Source organism: Euprymna scolopes, chromosome 27, assembly GCF_053919585.1.
Source record: "Euprymna scolopes isolate OS-2025 chromosome 27, ASM5391958v1, whole genome shotgun sequence".
NCBI lineage: Eukaryota > Metazoa > Mollusca > Cephalopoda > Sepiida > Sepiolidae > Euprymna > Euprymna scolopes.
In genome coordinates this window covers 72,771,391-72,793,039 of record NC_136508.1, presented here as the reverse complement: position 1 = coordinate 72,793,039, position 21,649 = coordinate 72,771,391, and positions in this window count along the sequence as shown.

Here is a 21,649-nt window from a genome sequence, read left to right as displayed (position 1 = left end):
ATCTGTTTTATGATTGCCTGTCACAAAGTGATAATTTTGAAATCTTGATTAACAAGTTTTGTGATTCAGTTGGCTTGCAGAATACTAATTCAAAAACGTAAATGTGTCACTAGAAAGAAAATAAACATAATTTCGGACACTCTCATAGATTTAGCCAAGTTTATGTATTCATTATATTCGCAGCGATTTTTTTTTATTTTTCTCATTATTTATTGCATATTTCTTAAGAAATACGTGCAGTAATAGTATGCACTTTTTTTTTCAAGAATATAATATTTTATATCCGTCCAATCAACTCGCATAGAAACAGTGAGAGAACAGGTATACTTCTTTCTAAGGTATTGTTCTTATCCCATGCCGCTTTCTTTAAATACTGATATCTATGAGTTTTATTCGTCCATTCTCATTGCTAAAGTCCACATTTTCTCAAAAGCCTAACACTACAAAAAATGTCCGTCTATCACAAGACTCTAACAGACACTACTAACAAATATATGAAGATATTAAGAACTTTAAGCATGAAAGTTAAGCATGAAACGTTAAGCATGAAAGCTATTCCAAGAATTTCTTTATCTCACATTAAGTGCTAAGTAATGACACATAACAATACAGTAAAATATAACCATTTTTTTATAACAAATAAACATCCAAATAATTACGTTTCTAAATTTTTGAGATGAGTATTTGTTATTTGCATTATTTGTATCGTTAAGATTATGATTCTCTTCTTGAGTACAATTTCACAGGATAACATAATAACACTCAACAGAATATTTTCTCATCACGTATCTATGCTACGCACCAATACTCAGTCATACATTGGTTTCCTAAGCAAAAGTGATGATCGAATATTCCACATTGCGTTAGGTTGCTAGTTATCTCAGTTTATAATGCTATGTTTAGACGTTTGAAATATTTCGGGTTAATAGATAGAATTCATCTAAATATCTGCTGAAAAAATATTCCCTGAAACTGTCACAATTTATAACTGCATCACCGATCCGTTGTTTCTCTGTGTGAATTAGCATAGAGAGTATAAGACACAGTGTAAATTGAGAGCCTGCTCTGCTTTTTGCATAGTTCCTTTAAACACGATCCCAGTGGGAGCTCTTTCCATCCATTACATCTTTACATCAAGATTTTTTGTAGTTATATATATATATATATATATATATATATATATATATATACTAGCTGTACCCGGCCACGCGTTGCTGTGGCTCAGTTTGTTAAAATGGAACACATGTGAAAGTAGAGAAAAGTTTGTTCTTTTTTTCAAGAGAATGTACAAATTATTTTTTTAACAGATGTTAAGAAAATAAACAGAAAAATACTCCCCTCATTAATTATGCAAAAAAGAAATAATAAAATGTTGATTTAGTGTTTCAATATGCTTATAAATTACGATAAAACTGGCTGAGTATGCACTGTTTTACGGTTGTTGTAAAAATGGAACGGAAACTTAAATTTCGCTTCATTTTAATCTTTCTTAATTTATTAACTGTGCTCCCGCAAACGACTATAATCAAAACAGTAACATTCAACAATTGTACTTTATGTATATTAAACACAAAATATGTATTTTTAAAAAAAAAGTTAATAACGAAAGGGAAATAATTCCATTTTTTAAACGAAAAAGTCAGTTTGCCTAACTTAATGTATTAATGCTATTTTTTTTAAGCAAGAAAAAAAGGTAAATATCCAGATACGTTACTACAGAACACCGACCACTCTAATTTGTTTTTTTTATAGGTAATTGAGGTTGCTGACAACGAATCTGATAGTCAAACTTGGGGCAAATTTACCGTTTGCATGGTATTTACCCCTGAACTCACGAACTTCTTTCCACCATTTTGCAGCTTCCGTTTATGCTACGCGCATGCACGCTGTAGCATAAACGACGGCTTCACCAAGCAAACTACGTTGGGGGAGGGGATTTTCTACCAAACTGGATATATTTTTCGTGTTTTTATTCAATGTAACATGTTTATTCAGCTCGAAAAACATACAGTGTTTACCGATGTATTAAAAAATTCAAGATGGCGTCTGATTCTCTCTTTAACACGGTAAGTTTGGGAAAAGGTGTTATAAATAAACACCCAGATAAAATACTGTTAAACACTCGATCAATATATGTTACCCTGACATAGGTTGACATATATTCGGCGGGGTTTTAATAGTATTTTGTATAATTTTTTATTTATAACACCTTTTCCCAAACTTACCGTGTTAAAGAGAGAATCAGACGCCATCTTGAATTTTCCAAGTCATCGGTAAACACTGTATGTTTTAGAGCTGAATAAATATGTTGGGTTTGTATTACTGTACACATAGATTCGAAGAAGTTGTCAAAAAATAAAAAAAATATATAACAAATAAATTTTATCAAAGGCAAGATAAATTACTTTTCTACCTAACTGGATATATTTTTCGTGTTTTTATTCAATGTAACATGTTTATTCAGCTCGAAAAACATACAGTGTTTACCGATGTATTGGAACATTCAAATGGAGTCTGATTCTCTCTTTAACACGGTAAGTTTGGGAAAAGATATTATAAATAAAAAACCGGATAAAATACTGTTAAAAACTCGCTCAATACATGTTACTGTGACATAGGTTGACATATATTCGGCGGGTTTTTAATAATATTTTGTATAGTTTTTTTTTATTTATAACACCTTTTTCCAAACTTAGTTTGTTAAAGAGGGTGTGAGACGCCATCTTGAATTTTCGAATACATCGGTAAACACTGTATGTTTTTCGAGCTGATTAGATATGTTACATTGAATAAAAACACAAAAAATATATCCAGTTTGGCAGAAAAGTAACTTATCTTGCCTTTGATAACATTTATTTGTTATATATTTGTTCCCCCCCCAAAAAAAAAAAAATCAAATTAGAGTGGTCGGTGTTCTGTAGTAGCGTATCTGGATATTTACCAAAAAATATATATATTTAGGTTTGGCTATAAAATCCTATACTCATTTCATCCTAAATAATTTAGGTGAGTGAAATAGGAATCTAATTGAATCTTTAATTTCCTGAATAGTATCCGATAATTCATTTTTCTTCGAGTTATATCGAATACATTAATACGGACTTTAGGGGCTTTTTTCGTAATGTTACTGTAAAAATTATTTTTTATTGTTACAAATTACGATGCTTTAAAAAAAGCAAAAATAAATTCTTGCGTTTTTTTATTTACTACTGAAAACCATAACTTTAGTAAAGGTATTTATTGTTTAAACTAAATAAAACATTTTCACTAACAGTTAAGTAAAAATAATTAGGGCATTATATTCTGCGATCATTATTTGAAAAATACTGCAATTTTCATTAAAATTCGTTAATTTCCTGATTTTTGTTGAATTTTTATGTAAAGGGAGGAAACAAAATGTGTATACACTTTGAGCGTCGGCATTCATTTGGAGACCACGTGTGGTTAATTTAAATATCCAGTTTGGCAGAAAAGTAACTTATCTTGCCTTTGATAACATTTATTTGTTATATATTTGTTTTTTGACAACTTTTTCGAATCTATGTGTACAGTAATACAAACCCAAACTTCGGAGGTTGGACTCCTCCCCACCTAAAATGTACTTTTATAAATCGATTTTATAGTGAGATTTAAGAATGGTTAGTCGAAAAAAAGGTGAAAAACAAAACAAATAATCAATAAATAATTGTAACCAAAGGCAATAAATGGTACTTTTTTTTTTACTTACATTGAATATTTTCAAGCGCTTTTCTTTATTCTTTAATAATCTAATGCGGATGTATGGGTGCCAAATACCTCCAGATTTTCTAGAATTTCCCGCTAGATTGTAACCGAAATCTCCAGATATAGCAGGAAAACCGCTAAATTGTAACACTGGTCATGTGAGTGGAAGCGGTAATAAACAATTGTCCGTAAATAAAATAATGGGCTCTCGGTATAAAGAAATCCACCTATTTATCATAGAAAAATTAAGTATAATGTTATAATTAAAAAGAAATATATAAAAACACACATGGATATAGTAAACATATTATACCAAAACGTGGAAGCCATCCGTCCAGTGTATTTAGACAATTAATTCCGAACGAACCAACATTTACATTTATATATATATATATATATATACCTCTGAGCATAATGTATTTCTACTTGGACGTAAAACGCCACATATTTACTCGTATTAGTTTGGTATCCTTTCTTTATACAAGCGATTCAAATTTTATATATGATAACTCAATATTTTAATTTAATAATTTTTTATTCATTATTACTATAATATTTCTGAGTAACATTATGAATACTAACCATATATACACTATTCGTATGTTTTAGCCAGAATTTTCATACGTGCAAATAAAAAAAAATAATTCACTAAGTATAGTAAAGTATTGTATAATTGGAATCGCTTGTATAAACATAGAATATTAAATTAACATACATTTCACAGTAGGGACGTAGAATATCAATCCGTATTTCAAGGGGTAGTGCAGTAGTTAAAAAGAATAAAGGTCATTACAACATTTTTCACTATATGCATTTTCTATAATGTCGGCCTTGTTTCTTTTTGCTTTGAAAAGGAGTGGCCTAAATCGTTTTTTTTTCTTAATTGCCCCCTGAACTTTTCCTTTTTATTCTAATAATGTAATACATTTTTATATGATTTTTCTCATCTTTAAGTATCTATCTATATATATATATATATATATATATATATATATATATATATATACATATACATATATATATATATGAAAATGTAATTCTTGGTTTGTTCAAAGTTTGTACAACCCTATTTCTACATTACCAATTTATTTTAAATTTTCAGACAACCCATCTTTAGAGTCGAGAGATGTTTCTATGTTATTAAATAAATTTACATCACCAATTATAAAAATATTAAATAAAATAAATATATTTTTGGTAAGCGGTTAAGTGCGAACTTGTTTTGTAGATAGAACTGAACTCTTGGTTCGATTCATTTCACACACCACGATTTGACGAACGAATTAGAAGGGTTCATTTTCTGTTTAATCCATAATCAAAAAAACATAATTCATTTGTTGATCTTACAATTTTTTTTTTAATTTAAACATTTTCTCTTTAGTATATCAGAGAAAAAAAAAGTTTGTAGCTTGCTTTTTAAGTCGAAGTCGTTTTTTTTTTTTTAGTTTTTGCTTGTTTTATTTTTCGATATAAGAAAATATGAACTTTTTATTATTTACACTTTAAATTCTTTGGAAAAAGTACAGGTTTTTTCGAAGAAATTTTACGGATTGATGACGTGCTTAAATAATATTTGGTGCGAATGCAGAAAGTGGTCGGCGCTATTTTTCAAATCGTATTTCCACGTTTAATTTAGGTTTTATTATATGTTGTTTTATTCAATTGTAAGGTTAAAATACAGATTAGGTACAAAACACCCTCGCCACTCCATGGTAAAAATGGCTTTTTAAATAATAACGTTATTATTTCATCACGGATCACTCTCTGCATGGGTGCCGTACTTTAATCTAACAATTTAATAAACAAAGCATAGTACTTATGCAGAGAAAGTACCTTGCTGAAATAATAACGTAATTTTGAAAGCCATTCTTAACATGGGGATGGCGTTTTGTAACTATTCTATACCTTCACTTAAAAATTTAATAAACAGAAGATGGTATTTATGCAGAGAAGGTACCGTGCTGAAATAATGCTATTTAGAAAGCCATAATTAACATGGCAAAAGGAGGGTGTTCTGTAACTATTTTATTCTTTAACCTAACAATTTAATAAATAAAAGATAGTACTTATGCAGAGAAGGTACCGTGCTGAAATAATACCGTTATTTAGAAAGCTATTCTTAACATTGGGGGGAGTTTTGCATCTATTCTATACTTTCATCTAACAATTTAATAAAGAAAAATCGATAGTACGTATGCATAGAAAATACCGTGCTGACATAATGTTATTTAGAAATACATTCTTAACATCGAGACGGTGTTTTGTAACTATTCTGTCCTTACACCTAACAATGTAAAAACAAAACGTGGTACTTATCCAGAGAAGCTACCTTGCTGAAATAATGACGTTATTATTTAGAAAGCCATTCTTAACATGGGACTAGGGGTGTTTTGTAACTATTCTGGACTTTCACCTGACAATTTAATAAAGTTAAACTTAAGCAGACAAGGAACAGTACTGAATCATTAACATTATTTAGAAAACCATTCTTAACATGGAGAGGGAGGATGTTTTCTAACTATTCTGTACTTTCAGTGGTAATGCAGAGAACGATCCGCGCTATTTGTTAAATCGTATTTCCACGTTTAATTAAAGTTTTATGATATGTTTTTATTCAATTGTAAGGTTAAAGTACAGAATAGGTACACAAACCCCTCCCTTCCCCATGTTAAGAATGGCTTTTGAAATAATGACGTTATTATTTCAGCACGGATCACTCTCTGCATGAATACCGATTAATGTTTTGTTGTTTGCTTTTTTACCGTATTTTTGTGTTTTTTTAAGAAAACCTTTTTAAAAAAATTGAAAGTATACTTTTTTTCTTTTTTTTTACAGAAGTTTTTTTTTTATATTAATTACACTTATTTGACCGTCCTGAAATAATAACGTTATTATTTAAAATGCCATTATTAACATGGGGAGAAGAGGATGTTTTGTACCTATTCTGTACTGTACCATTACAATTGAATAAAAAACCGGTAAATTTTTAGATTAAGTCGACCTCCACAATTTTCTTTTAAATGACGACTTTTGTAGGTTTTCGACTATGCTGAATACGGATATCCCATTGAAAATTTGCAGAAATAAGTAGTTATAGAGATATAAAATTTGTATAATGCATTGTATTCTCTGGCTACCCTCGTTTTACACGCTTGCACGCGTCATAAAGATGGCCGACAAAGAATACAATGCATCAAACAACTATTTATATCTCGATAACTACTTATATCTGTGCGATTTCCGTATTAACTATAGTCGGAAACTTTCAAAAAATCACCTAAAAACGTAAAACTTTAATTATAATTGGAAATACGATATAAAAATATAGCACGGATCAGTAAGAGCATTAGAACCCATTAATCGACTAACGTGACCTTATTGCCAAATAAGCTCCGGCTATAATGTTGACCGTGCCGTTCACATTGTTTGTTTTTTCAAGTTAAATTCAACTTTCACAATTTCTTTTTATTTTTTATATTTTCACAATATCATTTTTAATAATAAATTGTTAGTTAAAAGCACATAATAGTTACAAAACAACATCCCGTCTCTATGACAAGAATGGTTGAAAAAATATTAGGTACTCATGTGGAGAGTGATCCGTGCTGAAATAATAGCGTTATTATTTAAAAAGCCATTCTTAATATGGGGAGTGTGTTTTGTACCTATTCTGCACTTTAACCTTACGGTTGAATAAAAAATAACATACAATAAAACTTTAATTTAACTTGGAAATACGATTTAAAAAATAGCGCGGATCAGTAAGTTCATTAGCACCAGAAATTGTTAGGTGAAATAGTGAAAAGTTTCTACCAAGAAAACCATTATTTTTTTTTTTTTTTTTTGCTATTCTTACCAAGGGGAGGGGATGGTGTTCTGTCACTATTCTGTGCTTTCAACTAACAATTTATTAAAAAAAAACAAAAGGTAAATTTTTACATTAGGTCCACCTCCACAATTTTTAACATGGGTAGGTTCGGGGTGTTTATTCTAAAAGCCGTTCTTAACATGGGGAGAATTGTAGTATTTATTGCAAAAACCGTTTTTAACAGACGAAAGACAGGTAAAAGGTGAAAACACGTGGTTAGTGATGGGCGTTGTTTATTCCGAAAGCCGTTCCTGATATTTGAGGGTTGGGAGTGTTTATTCATGGCCGTCAATGAAGTATAGTGCATAGTACATGTCTTTATATCTCCAAAACTGATTGCCTCTGCAAATTTTAAATGAGATTTTTCTTATTCAGTGTAATCGAAAATTGTGGAGGTAGACCTAATGTAAAAAATATACCCTCCCCAAAAAAGATATCGTGAAATTCAAATTTAAGTGCGGTACTAAAAATAAAATTAAACAGAAAAATACACCTTTGGGTTTGTACTTGCACAAAGACTTGAAAAAGTTGTCAACAATAACATATATTACAAGTAAATATGTTCAAAGGCAAGATAAGTTACTTTTCTATCTAATTGGATAATTTTTAGTGTTTTTATTAGGTTTGTACTACTGTACATATATATTCGAAAAAGTTCTCGAAAAATAAATGTATAACAAATATTATAAAAAAAGCAACATATGTTACTTTATTACCAAAATTGATAATTTTTTTTTTAATGTAAAATGTTTATTCGGCTCGAAAACACAGCGTTTACTGCTATATTTTAAAATTACAAATGGCGGCAGACTGTGTTAAACACATTAGGTTTAGGAAAATGAACTAAAAGTAAAAAAAAAAAAAAATACTGTTAAAAACACCGAATACATGTCTGCCTATGTTACGGTAACATATATTGAGCGAGCTCCTGAGAGTATTTTGCATAGTATTTTAGGTTTAACTCATTTTCACAAACAGAACGTGTTCAACGCAGTCTGCCGCCATTTGTATTTTTCAAATATACTGATAAACACTATATGTTTTCAAACCGATTAAACATTTTACACTAAATAAAAACACTAAAATCTTATCCAGTTAGGTAGAAAAGTGACTTATCTTGCCGTTGATAACATTTATTTGTTATATTTATTTTTCAACAACTTTTTCATTTCTGTGTTTCGTAATACAAACCTGTTTTATTTACTATAACGTTTAGTCGGTCGGAAAACAGTGTTTATCAGTGTATTTGAAAAATAAAAACGGTGACGGACACTGTTCATGATGTTAAGTTTGAAAAAGTGATTTAAAACTAAAAATACTATACAAAATACTATCAGAAACCCACAGAATATGTCAGCCTATGTCACAATAACATATAATCAGTAGGTGTCTGACACTGGTTTGCATAGTTTTAACTGATTTTCACAAACTTAACATATTCAACAGAGTCCGCGACCATTCATCTTTTTTAAATACATAGATAAACACTGAGTTTTTGGAGCCGATTAAACATTTTGCATTAAATAAACACACTAAAAAATTATCCAGTTAGGTAGAAACCTAATTTACCTTACCTTTGTTGTCATTTATTCGTTTTTGGACAACTTTTAGGAATCTGTGTATAGTGCCCCCCTTACCCAAATATAATTAAAACCTCACATTTTTTAATACAATAAAAAAAGAAAACTATTTAGCGTTTCAACGTTTTTGCAACTTTCGGCTTAACCCACTGAATGTTGGTCGAGCCCAAGCCATAGTTGATGGTAACACCCGAGGATCCGGATCCAATTCTGCAAGAGTACCATTTTTTTTTCATTTTCGCCTTTTTTTTTACTTTTTGGAGTTGATTGCTGTACTAAGAATATAAGAAACATGCATTTTCTCTTTTTTTATGAGGATTTTCCATTACAACACATTAAGCCACAGAAACGCGTGGCAGGGTACAGCTAGTATATATATATATATATATATATATATATATATACATATATATATATATATTATTAATAATATTAAGTGTAAAATAGCATAATTTGTATTATCTCTCTAATGTATAAAGAAAATTATTGCATGGCATTTCCAATTCTTATTGGGCAATTTCTTTAGACAAGAATTTAGCCATTTGTGTATGAAGCTAAATAAACAAATACCATCTCAGATAAAAGAATATTTAGGGAAGTTTTATGATTCCGTTGTTAAAAGTACATTATAATTATCGTTATCTAGACTGTCACATTAACGTTAAGATTCTCGCTTTCCTCTCATAATTAAGTATGAAACACTATCTTCATTCATCTGTCATAGTTTTATATGTTGTAGAATATTGTTTTTGTAAACTTTGCATAAATAGTCGAAAAACAAGATAGATGTATTCAATTTGAGCGTTTTCTTATAGAAATGATAATTAATATTTGAATAGTAATATTATCCGAAAATAATATTGGGATTCTGCGAGAAACATGTTTGGTGTTTGAGTGAAGTAACGGATATTTATCAAATTTCTTTATTGTTTAGCAATCATAAATTCTCAAATGACATATTAATTTGATTATTCTCTCTGTTATTTGTACGTTGAAGTTTTGCCGATTCGACATCACCGTTTCGACATGTAACAGATTCGGCGTGTGGTTGAATCGGCGTCAACTTAATGCTTTGTCATTAGAGTCAGTTATTTGTTATAATTTTAAAATTATCTCAGTAAATTCGGACATATTTAATTTAATAAAATTGAAATGAAAATTAATAAAAGAAAATATTAAATTTAATTAAATAGAGAATTTTAAATAACCGTTATATTTCTTTATTTAAAATACAACACTAAAACAAAAAAAATAATATGTTTTAAAGTTTTTATTAATGAACATTAATTTTAAAAAACATGATTTTTTCTGTAAAACTTTACAAACCTACTTCAAACACGGAACAAAAACTATACCAATATTCAGTCGCCAACGACGAGATTGTTTTCATATTAATTTACTTAACTACAAAATAACTTTACATAATGATTACAGAGACGATTAATATTTATTTTGACACTGCTAAACTGTCCCTTTTGTGGGCAACTTGTTTTCTTCCACATTAAAAACGACCATGTGTTCAATTTGCTTTCCTGGGAAGCAGATAAATAAAAGGCCGTCGTATCGGTTAAGCCGTACCGGATAAGCCGAAAACTAAACGCCGAAATGAAATGCTGAAACCTCCCATAAAGCTTATTCTCATATTGAACGTTATTTAAACAACTTTTCGTTGGATAAAACTCGCGACCATTTTCAAGATCATATAGTGACTAGGGAAACAAAGCATGTTTGCTCATTGATTAAGGAAACGACTATGTTCTTAATTCCGTGCAGATTTGAGTTTTACAGAAATATTTCCAACTTCGACAAGATACACCATAGAAAGTCGACGGGTGCATCGGCTAAATTGCTAGAAATTAACATTAAAGTTAAGACCAGCATTTTTATTATAAAAAAATAGAAAGTATTAATCCGCATCTTACATATTTAGTAACATATTATCGAAATAACATTTTCATTATACAAAGGGGCCTTAAGTATTATTTTTATAAGGTTGAAAGAGTTAAACATCGAACATTGAACAGGATAATCGTAAGAATATTTTAAAGATTTTTGTTGTCTGCCTTGGGGAATATTATTTCTAAGTCTCATAAATATGCATATGAACGATCGTTATTTGCGCTGATAATCGTTTCGTCAGCTATATTAACAATGGTCTATTGATGGAGTTTACAAACACTTCACTCGTGCTTCAGCTTAAGTGATAGATATTCAACGGCTGAACTCTCTAGAGAGATAAAAAGAAAACGATAATAAATATTTATTTTGGGCACATATATGTGTTTATTAAAATGAATATTAATACTAATATTTTTTTTCTAAATTGGCAAGATAAGCCATGCAACAATACTCCGTTCTATTGTTCCCAGGATATATGAAAATATAAGGATTCTATATATAATATAAGCTGCACGCCTTTATAGGCTTAAAAGTTATATTTTAATGTGTGCAGACTGCGCATGTATTATTATAGAATTACTCATCAACTGAATATTTCGTCTGACGAGGAATAATTTGCTCGCTGGACCAATTAACAAAAAAACTATTATTATTATTATTATTATTATTATTATTATTGTTGTTGTCGTCGTCGTCGTTACTATTATTGTTATTATTATTATTATTAAGATTATTATTATTATTATTATTATTATTAATGTTATTATTGTTATTATTAATGTTATTATTAATGGTATTAAAATTATTATCATCATTATCATTATCATTATAATTATTAATATTAATATTATCATTATTATTATTATTGTTGTTGTTATTATTATTTTTATTTTTATTATTATTATTATTATTATTATTAGTATTATTATTATTATTATTATTAATATTATTATTAAATGTGTAAAATGTATTGGCTAAATTTAAGCAAACCAGAAGCAAATATGTAGAATTCTGAGTACCTTGACTCATTGGTAGATATATAGACAAAGAACACCAGGAGATATGTTCTTATATATTTCACTCATACCAAGTGTTTATTAATTGATATTATATTAGTTTATACTGATGGCTTTGCACATATTTTTCACACATCGATTATTAAATTTATATATATATATATATATATATATATATATATATACTAGCGGGGGATACCCGGCGTTGCCCTGATTTTTAGGTTGAGCGGGGTTAAATGAAAACAAATTCATAACGCTGTTTAAATATTATAAAAACAAACAATGATAAAATATTTAAAAAATCGTGTAAAAAAAACAATTGAAACAATGAACGTGTTGCAATACGAACGGTTCGCGGTCCCCGTGTGTTTGCAAAATCGCCAAATCTTTGAAGGGAGGTCGAACTCTAATCATTGACGTGAAAGCGCCCCAAAAGAAAAAAATGAGAAAAACGTGATGAATTAACACACAAGTGAATATGGTCAAATATCAATTCCGCAGTGAAGTGTGTTTTGGTGTAGTTTAAGTAGTCACATCACACTCGAATTCTAAATAGATGTTTCTTGTTTTCTCGAATTCTAACTGAATTTATTTGTTTTAATTTAATTTAAGTGTAATGCAAGTGAATTCACGATATCGTTGCGTTGTAATGTTTGTGTAAAAATAAATGTTGAGATGACAGTACTAATAAATGAAGGTCATAGTAAGATTTCACGCTTAGAGTCGTTAAAACAGGAAGTAAAATCCGATCAGTCTCACAGATTGCGTCTTACACTAACGAAAAAAAGCGAAAAAAACAATGATAGTAATCGCGTTTTCGCATTTAAAAACAAAAAAAAAGTATTTCTATTATGGAAAAAACAGAAGGCATAAATCAAGGGAAATAACGGCATAAGTAACGTTGTATGATCCCAAACCGTTGTGTTTCTTCGTAGTGTTCCTAGTTAACGCATCCGCTGCGGTGTAAATTGGGAGAAGTGAGAGGAGGAATCTAATAGAGAGAAAAGATGTTGCAACTTCCATTGACTCTAAGCGATTTTGGCAGGGAATTTTCACCAGAAAAAATATAGGAATGTGCCATTTTCAAGGAACTGTAGAGGATATAGGCCTATAGCAAACATACGATAATGCGCTACAGTCTGTATGCATTACATTTACATGTAATGTCATGATTGTTATTCCTATTAAGGTAAAAGTTGGAGGGGAAAATTAGTTACTTTTATTTATATACCTCGATTAGATGGAGAAGATAGAGAATATATATATATATATATATATATATATATATATATATATATATATATACATACATACATATAATAATTTACTATAATTATCAAATACTAGTGTGTCATCCTTTCGGAGATAATCAGTGCAGAGTATCACGATTACCACCGGTAGATAATGTCGAACCCGGCAATAGAATTCAGCTCTGGTTTCATTAGCAAGGACTCAATCCATTCGGGACAGTTAACCGCGAGAAATACGGTTGAAATTTAAACATTTTATTTTTAAATGTTTGTTTTTTTAACATCTGTCAGAATGTCATTATTATATGATCATTTGCTCATCTATATATATATATATATATATATATATATATATATATATATATATATACATAGATACACACACACACACACACACACACACACATATATATATATATATATATAATTAGTTTTTTTTTTAAAGAAATATAGCGAATTGCTCAATGTTACGGAAAATGCTAAAATAAGTGCGTATTTATATTTAGTTTACAAAATGTTTCTAAAATGAAACGAGTCAGTGGTGCCGTCGGTTTCAAACCTGAATATTAGCACAGTTTTAGATACCTATATTCATCTCTCTTTAGCAAATAAGCATCTCTCTTTCTTTATCGCTCTCTCTCTCTCTTTCTCTCTCTCTCATATATGTATATATATATATATATATATATATATCAATTAGCTATGTTTAGTATATTTGTTAATTCAGAATATATTACTTCGCAATGGGGTTTCAAATAGATTAGAAATTGATTAATATTCAAATTAATTTCAATTAATATTCATATAAGAATATGTTTCAATTTGAGAAAAAAATCAAATTAATGGAAATTTATATTAAGATAAAATTGTCTGAATAGGCAGATACGTGTCTTTATTAATAAACTAGCATATGTGTATGAAGTGCATTCGAAGTACATATCTGATATATAAATTTATCAAACATATAATACGTTATATTTGCATAGATATCAATCAGGATAAATGAAACATATTTTTAATCGAATAGATGTAGGAATATATGACTTGTATTTTTATAGTTATTTCGTCCCAAACACGGCATTGTAAAACTTGGGCATAAGGTTCGAGTTATTCGAGATCAATTCAACAGGGATATTGTGTATATAGTCTAGCTGCGAGGTTTCCTTTGCACTTCACTTGAAAATCTAAATATAAGTACAGCTAGGTACGAATTGATATGATATAGAATTTCAAAAACCTAGTTGTACAGGGAAATAAAATGTGTCAGTAGAAACCTTTCCGGCATATGAGGATATCTGCAAAAAATAAATGTGGAGGTTGAAACCTTCGTCGTTTTTATTTACGTCGAGCAAGTACACGTGTCTTGAGCTTCGTCGGAGCACATTCCATTAAAATATTTGTACACAGCACAGGGACGCGAATTTTCGGCGATGGGACATGAGTGTGAGTTTGAGTTATTACTCAGGACCTATTAGATTGGAGAAAGTTTGGACCCTGTCTAAGAGCGCAAGACTGATGACAGCTGTAGCAGAAATGATATGAGAGCAATATTGTATGTATTGTGGCCTTATACAGATATAGGATATTCTCAGGTTAGAGCCACTTTCTAGCATAAAAGAAAAGCACCATCTTCATTGAAGTAATTCTAGCAATGTTTCCAGTGTATTTGTTCCAACCCATGTTGCTTTGAACGTAAAAGCTAGGGGGGGTGAACAAACAGCTATCGGATATGGTATTATATGTGATGGCGATTAGTGGTATAGGTTTTGCTTGACAATTTTAAAAGAACAACACTTAGCATTAAAATTAGGTTTCCATTTCACTAGAGAATAGAAATATTCTTGAAGGTTTGAGCTATTGCATTAATGATATGTCAATTCTTTTTCCACTCCTTTCTATTATAATGTCTGGTGCCCAGGATAAATATATCTACCTTGAAGACAATTTTATAAGGGAATTCAGTAAGTAATAGCAAAAATGATACATTTCTCAAGATGTACCTTTCAGCATATCGGCATTTATATTGTCTTTTTAGGTAGGGCTACTCATATCAATTGTTTTTTCTTTTAGTTTAAGGATTTAAACTATTTCTTTAATAATAGGATACTATTTCTCATTTTCAGGAAAAGACTGCCTTTTCAATTCATGTCAAATATTAAAATAATATTAGTAAGTATGTACGGTAATCAGTATTGACAATGCAGTTTCACCCTCTCTCTCTCTCTCTCTCTCTCTCTCTCTCTCTTTATATATATGTATATATATATACACATATATATACATATATGTATACATATATATACATATATATATATATGCGTTTTATTTTTTATTACCGTATCTTTCTGTTAAGTTATATTATTGTTTCGGCTACACGACCGTTTTTTTTGCCGTCTGTAGCGTCCTCAGACTTTTACAGAAATGTTCTCTATTTTGGGATGAAAGAGTGGAAGAGTGAATGAGGTCAGGGGTGTTTGCAAGGAGGGCGGAAGAGCCCTCTTTGTTCCCTTCCTCTCTTCCTCTTCCGCCCTCCTCGCAAACCCCCCTGACCTCATTCACTCTTCCAATCTTTCATCCCAAAATAGCAAACATCTCTGTAAAAGTCTGAGGACGGTACAGGCGGCCAAAAAAAAAAACGGCCGTGTAGCCGAAACAATAATATAACTTAACAGAAAGATAGGGTAATAACAAAATTAAACGCATATTAGCTCTAGAACAGTACTGAGCACTTTCTTCAGTTTTTATTAATTACCATCTCCACTATATATATATATATATATATATATATATATATATATATATATATGCGAGCGATAAGTTCACCTCCCAGTATAAGATCTAAAGATAGGGGAAAGTATAAATCATTAGATGTAAACTTTTGAGGTGTATCTATTATATTTCACGGAAGAAGAAAGTAATTCAAATTCGTTAATACAATCTAGAGAAATATAACAAATAAGAAGATTAGATATTAGCAAATAGCTAAAAATATTTAGAAGTATTTTGGAAAAAAATCACACCAAAATAGAAAAAAAAACACACTACATATCGCAGGAAGGAAAACAGCATAAACATCTAGTATACATTTAACTATAGATATAAACTATACATACTGTCTACGTTTATAAATTTCTTTTGATTTCCAAAATTAAAATTAACTAAAAAAAGTATGTAGTTATATAACATGGAGAAAACGTGGCTTATCTATGATGTTTATCTGTATAGACACATACATATATTATATATGTATATATATATGTATATATATGTATATATATGTATATATATATAAATATATATATATATATATATATATATATATATATATATATATATATTAGATTGACAGCTAATTACGAGAGAGGAGCTAATAAAATATTATTATAAAAATAAAAAAAAATAATTGTATTCAAATGGATGCTAATTTTATTTGAAAAAAATGTTGGGTGGATAGAACTGACTAGTATAGAAGACTATGTGAACGTCACATAAAAACATTAGAACAATATATAACGCAGGCAACAGAACAGATAACTCCAATCAACTAAACTATAAAACAAACAAACTGGGTTTCGAAGAGACAAAAGTAAGAATAATATACAAGTAAAAAAACAAAAAAAACAAGCACAGATTTTACTAGGAAAAGATGAGACTAAATAATACACTTAAACATGACTGTAAGAAGGGCATCATAAAAGAAAAAAAAACTGTATTGCGCGATGAAAACAAACTATATCAAAGCAAAGATCGACAAGATGCAAAAACAAATGTGGTTCCGTCAAAAGAGACAAAACGATGAATGACATCATGTGTGCATGTAACAAGCCCCTAAATAATAAAAAACATAAGGATGAGGAATTTTACATTGGTAATTATGAAAACAATCTCATATTGAACATCCGGAACCATAGTACACGCATAAACTGAAAGCACTACGTTAGAAGGGAAACAGAAAAATCCCATCAGACATGTACGTGAAAAATATAAGTCCATGCAAGTTAAAAAAAAAAACAGATATCAAAATAGTAAGCAAGAAACGTGTTGTTAATTTGTAGATTTCCTCGTTTCAGCAGACTTTGTGCCCTACATAAATGAAAATGAGTAGTGAAGCAAATACACGGAACTTGCTAAAGATATTAATTCGGGTCCTGAAAAAATTATTTATAGAGCACACGTGCCAGGAGCAATAGCCACATGTAGAACCACACTGGTGTAAAAAGACATGGGAAAAAAAAACACCCCCAATAATTAACGGGCAACAATATTTTTATCTACAATGTGTGAAATACGAAAATACGAAATTTACGACCTTACTTGGCCTTCAGGCCAAGATCAAAGTGCAGTATCTGTTCTTCAGATGCTGCACTTCATTTGCTTGTTCTCTTTCGGCGGAGGAGAAATCATTTACGACTGAGACAATTTTTATTTTTGTACCTTTTCTCCACGTTAAAAAAACGACCCTGGTGCCTAACTGTCCCGTGGGGAGGCATAGTAAATAGGTACAATGTGTGAAATACTTACTGTACAATTGAGGGAACAAATGCATCATTCCATTCATAATTACGTACTACTTCTATAGGACTAGAACTGGTTGCAAGAAAAGAAGAAGAGGGGCGCATAACCTATTAGTCCTCGCTCGAAAGAGCAGGACACAGAATGTCTTAAATAATAATAATAATAATAATAATAATAATAATAATAATAATAATAAAATAACAATGAAAAAGTCTTTCGCTGGCGAGGACTTCTATTGGCTGTAACCAGTTATAGAGTTCTTTTAAAATTTCATCTCTATTTTTCTCGTTATGTACTGAATATTTGTAAATGTAACTTATATGAAATATGTTCCTTATTAAGTTTTTAAGATGTTCTATACTGAAAGAAGTTTTTAAAAAAATAATCTACAATGTTATTTTAAAGTTTTTGTTACAAAATTTCAGATTTTTTCATTATTCAGACCTGTATTACAAAGAGGGGGTTGCAAAACAATCAGTTGTTGTGTGAGGAAAAATACAAACTAAAACAGAGAGAATATTCAGACCTGTAAGAATACTAAGAGTGGGTTTCAAAAATGAGTTGTAGTGTGAGGAGAAATACAAACTTAAATCAGGGAGAAGGAGAGTTTTAAAATATAATCTGAAAACGATAAGATACAAGTTAGATGAGCATTTGAACCAAGGCATGAATATTGTTAAACAAAATGTATTTACTATATGTTTTAAAAATAAAGATACAACATTCAATTTGAAATTTATTTATCTTCAAATCTCACTTTTATAAATTTTACAAAGTAAGGTATAACATCTGTATTTAATTTGAATCAAAACAATACCTTGGATTTATTTCATGTAATGTACATTCTGTTGTACTTTTAGATATCGTTAATTGCTAGATGAAAGATAATGCTTTTAAATTGCAACAAAATGGGCATTACATAAAATAAATACAAGGTCATTTTTTTATTCAATTTGAATTACATTTTTATACCTTACTTTATAAAATCTATAAAAGTTAACATTGAAGATAAATAAATTTCAAATTGAATCTTGTTCCTTTATTTTTAAAGCCTATAGTAAAAACATTTTGTTTAACAATTTTCATTCCTTGGATGACATGTTTTTCTAATTTGTTATACATTGACCGAACGATAATGAATTAGGTTCAAAGTAAAAAAAAGTAATTAACCATGGCCTGGATAGACTATAAGAATACATATTATAGGACCCCGAAAATTTGGATATTAGAATACATGAGAATGTACAAAATATCATTTTAGATAATAAATTTTAAAAAATCTGCCATAAAAAACATGGAGACTTCAACTAGTAGATGAAAGACAATGCATAACTGAAATTTAAATACAAACCCGGATGTTCGAAGGTGGATCAATCGCTATTACTGTTTATTATAGCCATAATTCCTCTGAACAATATATTAAGGAAATGCCAAGCCTGATACAAGTTCATTAATACAGAAGAAAGAATGAGCCACCTAATACACATGAATGACCTGAGACTGTTAGCGAAAACTAAGACAGAACAAGAGGTCTATTAAACACTTCCATAATAGTTAACCATTATATCTGAATGGGATTTAGTATGGAAAATGTGCACTGCTGGCCACGAGGAGGGAACAACTACAAGGGAAAAAGTATTATACTAACCAATACATCACGGAACTAGGTGAACATGATAGGTACAACTTCTTAGAAAGTTCCAGAAGCAGACACTATAAAAAACAGAAATGAAAAAGTATATTGGAATCGAATACCCAAGGGGAACAAAAACATCCTCGAAACTAAACTATATTAGAAATATAATTAAAGAATAAAAACGTAGTCTGTGTCGCTAACAAGATACATTGCGCTGTTTATAAGCAGGATCACAGAAGACTAGGATACTCATGACGATGTACAATGCATTAAAGCCAACGAATGATACTGACCGACTTTATGTGAAAAGTAAAGAGGGTGTGTTTGTATGGAAGACTGCGTAAATAACACAAAAAAGAATTAAAAAATACACAATACAAACAACCGAATGAATAGTTACTGCAGACATTAAAAGAAACAAACAAAATTGAAAAAAGGGACGGGGAGTATGACGAAAATTTTGGGAAGAAAAACAGATACACTAAGGATTCATAAAGATCAAAAATGACCCTAAAAAAGGCACTTGGAAATAGTGACTAAAAAGAAGCTTTAACAGGTAAACTGAATCACTACTAACAGCCGAACGGGATAAGGTAATTAGAACCGACCATATAAAAAGAAAGGATCGACAAGACACAAGAAAACAGCAAACGAAAACTATTCGGATAAAGAGACGAAACGAGAAAACACAAAATAATTGAATGCAGCAAACTAGCTTTAAAAGAAAATAAAAATAGACAAAATCTCGTAAGTAAATCAGTAAACTGGTTATTATACAAACGGTTGCATCTTGAACACTTAGACAAATTACATAAAAAGTATCCGGCAGGAGTACTTGCAAGCGAAAGTCACAAGACCATATAGGACATGGGCATAAAAACGGATAAGCAAAACGACAATATATCATAATAATAAACAAGAATAAAAAGCCCCCCCCCCATATTGCTGATTTTTTCAGCAGATCACAAAGTCAAGATCAAGGAGACGGAGAATCGAATCTAATACATGAAACTAGCCATAGAGCTCAAGGCGATCTGGGAAATGAAGAAATTCAAGATGACACTACACAAAGGACGGCCACTAGAAATGCTACAAAAACTTGAAAAAATGTGAAAGCTTGGAATTAAATAGATAACTGAGAAGATGAAACGTTAAGTGATGAACCATTCTGTAAAACAAAGATGGTAGCCGTAGATCCAGTCGGCGAAGAATTAATTCAGTCTCGATCAGCAGTGGTTCAGCCATGTCAAGACGGAGACTCATAGCGAATTGACTGGACTCCAATATTCGATATTTTTATAATGTGGTCGGAGGTTTCTCATTGATTGCTTATCCTAACGGTAGTTATGAGGATCGTTCAAATTATCGGATTCATACCCTCCATATTTGTGTTAAAAATGAGTTTCCTTACTGCTTCAGTTTTCTGAGGACAAGGTAGAAAGTATCAGTTAAGAATCCATTTTTAACAATCAGCCTGACAGATTATGCTGCCAGACATTGGCCACTACCTACCGGATTGAGGTACGTCGTCTGGGTGTCACCTAGGTGGTTCACACCAAGACTTGCCACCTGGCATTCAGGTGGGGTAAATTCATTGCTTACTGACTGGAGCGCCCCAATCGTGGAATACCGACCAGGATGCTCTGTCAAATTTTGCAAGGCAAGAGTGCCCCTCTTTTCTGGGAGCTTTCTTGAATCCCCACTCTCCCGACTTTGTGTCACATAATGCTGACGTAGCATCCAAATATCTACCTCCCACATGTATGTTGAGGATCAGTGGATGGTATGGTAAGATACTGGATAGAAAATACCAGTAGATAATTTGTTCTTGATAATCAGCCCGACAGGTACAGGGCCGGGAACGGGTCTAGTACCTGTTGGTCTGAGGTACGTCGTCTGGGTATAACCCAGGTGGGCCACCCTCCCAAACCTTCCGACCTGGCTTTCAGGTGGAGAAAGTTCATTGTAAACTGGCTGAGACACCCTGATCTGAGTATGCTGACGGGGATGCTCAGGCAGTTTTTGCTAGACAAGAGTGGTTCTTATTTAGAGGAACTTGTTTGACTCCCCACTTTTTTTTACACGGGGTCACCAATTATCAAGGTCCGAAGGCCACTCAGGGATAAGGTTTATTGCGTGTACCGTAATCAATGTGATAGTAC